This window comes from Calonectris borealis, chromosome 9 (assembly GCF_964195595.1).
Source record: "Calonectris borealis chromosome 9, bCalBor7.hap1.2, whole genome shotgun sequence".
Classification (NCBI taxonomy): Eukaryota; Metazoa; Chordata; class Aves; order Procellariiformes; family Procellariidae; genus Calonectris; species Calonectris borealis.
Window position 1 is genome coordinate 13,140,228 of NC_134320.1, and position 8,179 is coordinate 13,148,406.

Consider the following 8,179-nt stretch of genomic DNA (forward strand, 5'->3'; position numbering starts at 1 on the left):
ATATTGGCAGCCCTATTAAAACCATTTGAAGACAAAATGGTAAGTGATACCTTTTTTTACCTTGTTCAAGACTTGCTTTTTTATTATTTTGATAAACTTCTTGAGATTTAAGAGATTCCTTCAGGTTAAATCCTCATGTAGGAGACGAAGGAAAAAAAAAACCAAACTGCTAGGCCAACTTCCCAGATTTTTCAATTTGGCAGATTCCAAAGGAAGAAGGTCTTTGGGTTGTTGTGGCTGTATTCACAAAGGGCATCACTACAAGGAATGTTGCATACTGCTTTTCAGCTCTTGACCCTCAAAGTGGAATCCAAAATCCTTTATTAGGGCCTATACAATGCAAAGACAGGATGGCAGGTAAGTAGCTTTAACTGATAGATGTGATACATCTGGTAGATGTGTCCTTCATCCTATTGAATTAAGCCATTCAGGTGACACTGGCAAAGGATTGCTTACTGCTGTTTTCAATTCTGAAGGACTAAAGCTTGTAAGAGATGCTCAGCCTTTCTGAACACAGCAGAACTTCAGGCACATAAGTATTTTTGCTAGCAAAATGTGTCTCCATGGTTAGATGGCATTGGAACATTTTAAGGTTTTGAGACGCTAAGGCTTGAACTTATCTACCAATTCCTGTGTTCTATCTTTTCTACATCTAACCTTAATTTTTAAACATATTTACTGCCATACAGTATGTTCTGTCTTTATTCTTTTTTACTCTCCTTACTAAAACTTAATTCCTATTATTATAGTTTAGGATTTAATTTTATATTTCTCGTTACTACCATTCTCATTAGCTGTCACAAATTGTTCCAGCACATACTTTGTATGACAGTAAAATTTATTTCATTTCTCTTTTCCTTTTAAATACTTACTTATTCACCTGCCAGGTGGAGCTTTAAGATTGTTTGGCAAGTATAGCATATTCAAAATACTTAGTTTCCTCCAAGATTTGTGTATTGGGTTTATGTGGCAAGGTTTTGGTAGGGGGGGAGCTGCAGGAGTGGTATGAACACACCTTAAGCTATATTCATAAAGGAATAGAAAAAAACCTCAACTATTAAAAAAGTAGTGTCCTTTGTGGCAGCAATTTCTAAGTCAAGTTCTACATTTCATTACTGTGGTAGGTACTTTCAGAGTCAAAACTGTTTCTTTGTTTCTTCCAGTATGACTTAATTTTAATGAGCTTGGTGATTTCATATTATGTTCCCTACTTTTGAAAGTTTGCAAAATACATCCTTCGGAAGATTCATCCCAGTGGCAGGAAACTTTCAGTTAGGTTTTAAAAAATATGTCAATAAATGGACATGAAAGCAAGTGTTTGAGTCCTTCAGCTTACACTGAAGATCAAGCTTTTAAACATGCAATGTTTTATAATCAGAGTAATAATGCACCTATTGTCAAACACCTGATCTGCCAACAACTTTCAAATATTTGCATTTGTTTCATGTCTGAAAACCAAATATAGTAAGACCAAATACCTTATTGTTGTTTTACGTTTTGAAAGGCAATGCTGTTTACAGGGTATGGACATTTAAGGACAAGCCTACTGGGCCAAACCAAATATCCATGTAGACCAATATCCTGTCATTAACTGTATCCATGAAGTGGATGCCTAAGAAGAAGTAGGAATAGGGTGGACATATACTTTCGCCTAATACTTTTGCAGATTTTTTGCACCTGAGCAATCCTTTTCAGCTCAGGGACTTCCAAAGTCAGGTACAGTTTCTGTGTACTCAGTTAGCCTCAATGTGCTTCTCTTTTGTGAACCTGCCCAGTCTTCCTTAGAACCAATATAAACTCTGAGCATATGCAATGTCCTTTGGCAAGGAGTTCCACAGCTCTGTTACCCATTCCAGTACTCATTTTATTGCTCTGAAACAGGATCCCACTAGCTTAATATATGGGTTTTTTAATTGGTTCTTGTAGTTCTTGCAGTAGAAAAGATGATGAGAATCTGAGACATATCCAGCCTTTCCATTACACTCACCATCTTGTACATTTATCATATTCCTCCATGATATCTTTTTCTGAAACTGAATAGTCCTAGTTTATTTAATCGCACCTAGTAAGGAAGTTATATTTTTGATCACCCCCCAGTTCTTCTCTGAACCTTTTCCAGTCTGAGTTTATATTTCTTGATATAGGAGATAACAGGACCAGCACGGCGAACCGTAACACAGGATTTTAATTCTTTTGACCTTTTTCTATACCAAGTAATATTCTACTTCTATAAGTAATAGTAGAGATTTCAATCTGACTTGTAATCTTTCTGTGTTATATCTTTCTCATCTTTAAAGCAGGGATAAGAGAAAATACTTCTCTCACAAGATTGTTAAGAAGATTAATGGGATTATTTTACTCTTACTGACGTAAGGAACACACTTCATACTTCCTCTGCCTGGTAGACCAAGACACACACTGTTTAGGAAGTATCTAAATGGTATTGCAGAATGGCATAGCTTAGATGTAAAGACATCTCTGAAAATGTAAAATAGAGTACAGTGTAGAACTGGAGGACAACTGACTGGATTTTAGTTCTTAACAGTATGGGACATAAAAAAAAAAAAAAGGCCTACTGGAACAGAAGCCCCAATTATATATTCCTCCTGGAAAGGTTGGCAAGGGAGGAAAACTTCTTCATAACTATTGACTATAATTACTATAAAAATTAATAAGTATTGATAATAAAGACATTTTATGAAACTGAATTACTGGAAAATCTTCTTGTCTTTTGAATCTGACAAAACAGTATAGAAGGGACTTCGTTGTGTTACGAAGTAATTTCTCATGGCACAAAATTACATTAAAGCTAAGGCTTTAGCTAATCTTCAACAACTCTAAGACTGAAACTGAAAGACTAAATAAACCTAACTCATAGATTGGCTTCATTTGACATTAGATGTGTAGCTTTTGAGATGCTGATGTCTTTTTTTCAGGTTAAACACATTAAAATTGAAAGAAGAGACATTATCATCTTTAATGTATATATGCAACAGCAATGAAAAGCAAGCAGCTGCTGTTGTGGATCATAGTTACCATAGCAATGCATTCCCATAGTCACTTAGAGATTCATTTATAATAATAGCGGCTTTAGTAAAGAAGAATTCAAAAGTTGCCAATAGCATTCATGTGGTTTCCTGTATTACAGATTTTCACTGTTTACAGTAAGATAACTTTATTAACAAATGGACAGTCACCACTGAAGGAACACGATAAAAGTAAATTAGAGAGTTTGCTTTCAGTTCCTTTCTTCCAATCTGAATAGTTACTTGTAAATAATCCTTTGAAATCAGTAACATCAGACCCAGGACAACACACTAAAAGTCCAAGCCAATGTCCAATCAATGATTTTCTATTAATTTTGGTGCAGTCTTATCAGGTTCATACTTACATAAAATAATACAAAAAGAAGAGTAACCTTCAGAGGCCCACAATTTCCATGCCATGAAAATTCTGATTACTACAAAATAAAACTTGCAGACTGATCCTTGAAGTGATATATAGGAAGAAAGAAAAAAAAACAACCCCAAACCCTCCCAGCAGACAAACCTGAAAATCCACATTAAGCAATGAGATGTATCAAATGCTATATAAGACTTACATGTAGAACTAACTGAACAAAATCAAGCTACACATAAAAGTAGCAAAATTCTGCACTGAAAGAAAAGATTTTACGTGTTTATGGTAAAACTACTGTGTAAAGTTTGAAGATGAAAACAAATCATTGTTTTCATTGAGAGATTTCAAAATTTCCATGAGAAACAAATTAAATAGACTTCACACAATAGCATAAGCACTGTCACCTTATTGTCACACCAATATAAAGAACATATACTACATGAAATCAGAATAAAAATAGATGTTGACTTTAAAGGACAAAAATAATGACCATCCTTAATCTATACTTGAAGATGCAAGGAAACACAAAGGAGAACTTAAAAATACTTTTGCAGATTTTGATATTTAAGTTCAGTGCTACAGTCAGCAAATGTGCGTATCATGATGATAAAGCACATTTACTAGGATGTTGATTCAGCAAAATAACTTGTAACGTTATTCAGTTGTTCAAAGCATGTAATACTTAAACAGCAATTAAAAGGAAGAAGAAATTGAGGAAAAATGCCAAGTTACTCAAGGCAAAAATTCTACAGAGCCAGTATTTATGTGTTATGCTGCTGCATGAAATTCAACCCAATTAAAAATTTGACGATTATTTATAAAAAATGTAACCTTCTTGCTTTTTTTCACTTTTCCTTGCACTCTAAGCAGGAATTAGTATTGTACATAGACAATTAAAACACCAATTTACTGCAATTGTTTATTGGTTAGAGAAGGACACTGCCTCCCACTTCTCATATGACAGATTAACCTAAACCACCTTTTAGGTGTTATTTTTCCAGAGCCACAATACTAATTTCATTTTGCCGTACAGTAAGTGGTACAACACAGTAAAATAGATTTTGAATCTGCAGAAGGTAGAACACAGAACAGAGGTTATGCTACCTGTCCTCAGCCAACTGCAAACAGTGTCTCTCCCTCCTGGTCTCTTAAGACGACTGGGATAGATGGTTGGCTGGATAGATAGTTTACACAGCCCAGCCATCTATCCAGATTTTTTCAGATATGTTCTCTTTTCTGCCAAGAGATCAAATTTGAAAGATGTCTGAGGATATTGAGCACGTGTCCCAATCTGTGGATATCCCCCAACATAAAAAGGCAAAATATTCAGAAATCTCAGGCATGGCCACTGCAGCCATTCCTGTGACATATGCTTCTGAACTATATGTATGCAGTCAGTCTGATGCAAGTGAAATGTGTATGCAGTCTGATGCAAGAAATATGTACACTCTTGATTATAAAAGTGTAGAACTTAGCATTGTTCTTCCCGGCACATCTTTCAGATTTGCCTGGTTAAAGTGACAATGATCCCTATTTTGAAAGTGGCAAGCTGATTCTGTGATTGCATGTGGGAATGATTCTGTAGACAACTTAAAAAAAAAACAAAAAGGATACTCCAGACTATTTTGCAGTATCTGCAAGGATTTTGAGATAGCTGTCATTTTGGTCAGCTGCTTATTCTGTAGTTTGAAATAGAGGAGCTCAGAGTGAAGTACCCCAGTAAGCCAGAGTCTGTTATCAGATCTTTACATAGAGTTGCTGGATTATCTTTTCATTCTAAACTGTTTAAATTCTGAGTTGTTGTTTGCTTTCTTATAGAGAGAAAAGGCCTGGGTCTATTCAAGTCGTCTTTCAATATACTAGATAATTTAATGTTGTGTAAGACGTCTCTGTAGCCATACAGTCTGTGATTTTCATGAAGCCTCTTGATGTCTCTGGAAACAGTGGGAATATGTCCACTTACATTAAAGGTCTATGCATAACTCCAACACAACATTGCTATGGGAGATGTAAAAAATCCATATATGGAGCCAGCAATAATAGGTAACTTAGAATGACACTTCATAACATACAGCAAACTGAGACCCTGTTGCTGAGCTACTGCAAAGAAACCCTCTGTAACTAAACTAATGTGCTATACATCAGAGAACTTCATGCACTTGCCCTCCACTGTTGGTCTGTATTTTTATTCCAGTCACTGAAATCTTCCATGAATTACATTGTCATATATAATGAAGTCTTCACAGGAAAACTACTGTAGTTTATTTTGAAACTTAGAAGAAGGCAAGTCTAAAAAAACAGGAAATGCATATATTACAGTGCATTATCTAGTTTATTTTGCATTCCCCTGCACCTTGAAATGGATCATTCACAAATCATGCTTTTTAAGAGTTACATCTGTCATTCTTGCATAATTAACCATTTTTTACTCAGTTGCTCTCCCTCCTTTGCTCTTACTTACCAACTCTGCCTCAACTTTTTTTTTTCACTTTTCAGTCTTCCAAATGGAATCAGTCGCATCCTTTCAGTCTCCTTCGTTTCTTCAAGCAAAATTTGTAAATCTATGAAACCAAATTACAGCCACATTGTATAAAAAGGCAGCCTCCACCTTCCTTTATCCCTCAGAAACAACTCCCAGTCTCCAATGAATACCAATGAAACCAGAAATAATAGCAACTTTTACGTAACTCAGAACAAGCTTTCTGATCTGTTTAGAAACAGCAGATTTATTTATTTGTTTATGGATTTGCAATGTCAAATGCTTTAAGAACGCTACAGTGTTGTTGGAAAAACTTATTAGTTAAACTATTTTAAAGATTCTTTGTACTTTAAAGTTATGTTTTCATCTAGCAAAGATTAAAATATTCTGTTCATATTCAGAAGGATCAAGCTGTTTCCCTATAACTGAGAAAGTGAGAAAGCTTGAGAAATAAGCAATGTAGAAAATAAACGTTATGTCAATATATTTGTTTATATTTGGATTTGTTAGTGACTTAGTAAGTTGCGGACTAAATATTGTTAGATTAAAAAAACACTACCAGCATGTAAAGAAGACCAAACATGTTTGGCTAGTGAGTTTACATCCAGAAAAAAAAAATCAGTTCAGCTGTCAGGATCTATTATTATTATTTGGAATGTGGCATCAAGCAGGGTGTCCACAAATGAAGACTGGAGTTAAGGAAGACTATATGTATTTGTTTGTTATGTATATATATTTATTTTCTAATAAACCCAGTGGTTTGTAGACTAGAACTTGCTGATTGGATGATTTGACCCTACAAACAGCATTTAACAAGGCATGTTGAATGAGATATGGTCATGCCCAATATACACCAAGAGGTGCAGGTTCACTGTACACATTCAACAGAGTGACAAAATCTCAGTATGATGGATTCTTTAAGTTGTTTTTATACATATAAATGTCAAAACACAGTACATAGGGAGGTAAGTGCATGCTAATGTAAAAAGACAAGTGTATTTCCAGTATTCTAGATACTAAGCACTCTTGAATTTATGTATCATGGAAATGAAACAACTGGAAATTATCCAGTCTGCTACACTTCTTCCCCTAATAATCATATCCCTACTGCACTTTTGAGACTGAACAGGCGGTATGAAGGTTGTCTTTAACTTGGGAGACTACAGGCTCACTTTAAGAAAAGCAGGATTGAAAGAACCAAGCCTTTCACCTTTTTTTCTTCTTAATTTCTTTTTCTCTGTTCTGTGTTAGTTTTACAGAATGGTTCTTAACCTGCGGCTACTAACATCGACACAGAAAGATTGTGAAGGCACTCTGCACAGCACACTACATTCTTCACTGAGCTGACCAGATGGCTACAACCTGTAGGTTCTTCCCTCCAGATTCGGGATGGGATGAATGCGTTTCAAAGGATCAGGTGTAGTGGTCCCATGATAAAACCGAGACATTATCAAACTGCCCACGCCAGCACTGGAACTTGAAACTGGAAAACCTGTCCTGTGGCCCCAGCAAGCCAAACTGGTTTGTGCAGCTGCGTTTACTGTTATCAGTTGTTTGTAAACTAGAGAGAGTTGTACGAAGTGTTTTGCACGAACCTCAGTTCTGTGCTTCCTTCCCGATGAAAAGCACCGTAAGCCGGGCACGAAAGGCAGGGCTCCAGCCCCAGCAGGCTGCCGGGCACCAGCCAGCCAGGCATGCCGGCAGCTCACCGGCCGTGCCTTCCCCGAGGGCGAGAGGCCGGGTTCCGCCGCGCTTGGGCGTCCCGGGCATTCGCCAGGTGCGCGGGAGCCGCGACACCGCGGTGCGTGTCAGTGAGCAGCCGCTTAGCGGCAGGTCTGAGCCGCGCTGGCGCCGGTACTGCCGTGCCAGGCGGCAGCGGCGGGACGGCCGCGGCGACCCTTGAGGGCGGGCGGCGCGCGCCCGCGGCGCTGTGAGAGGCGGGCTGCGCCGGGCCCTGAGGGGGGATAGAAACCGCGCTGGCAGCAAGGTCGGGTCCCGGCGGTCGCGTAGCGCCGCTGGCCCGGGCCAGCCTCAGGCAGGCCGCGCCTCGCTGTGCCGCTAGTGAGCGCCTCTGCCCGGGGCCGTGGGGCAGCAGGCAGACAACATGGCGGCCGCAGCTGCGGACCCCTCCGCCCCCTGCCCGGGCCGTGCAAGACCCCAGCAGCCGCGAGGAGGCGGGAAGGACGCCTCCCCCCGCCCCCTCCGACTGCCCGCCTCCCGCCCCGCCCCTTCCTCAGTGCGCGCGCACGGACCTCCCCCAGCCCCGCCCTCCCCGCTTCAACTCCGCGCGCGTGGCGGCCC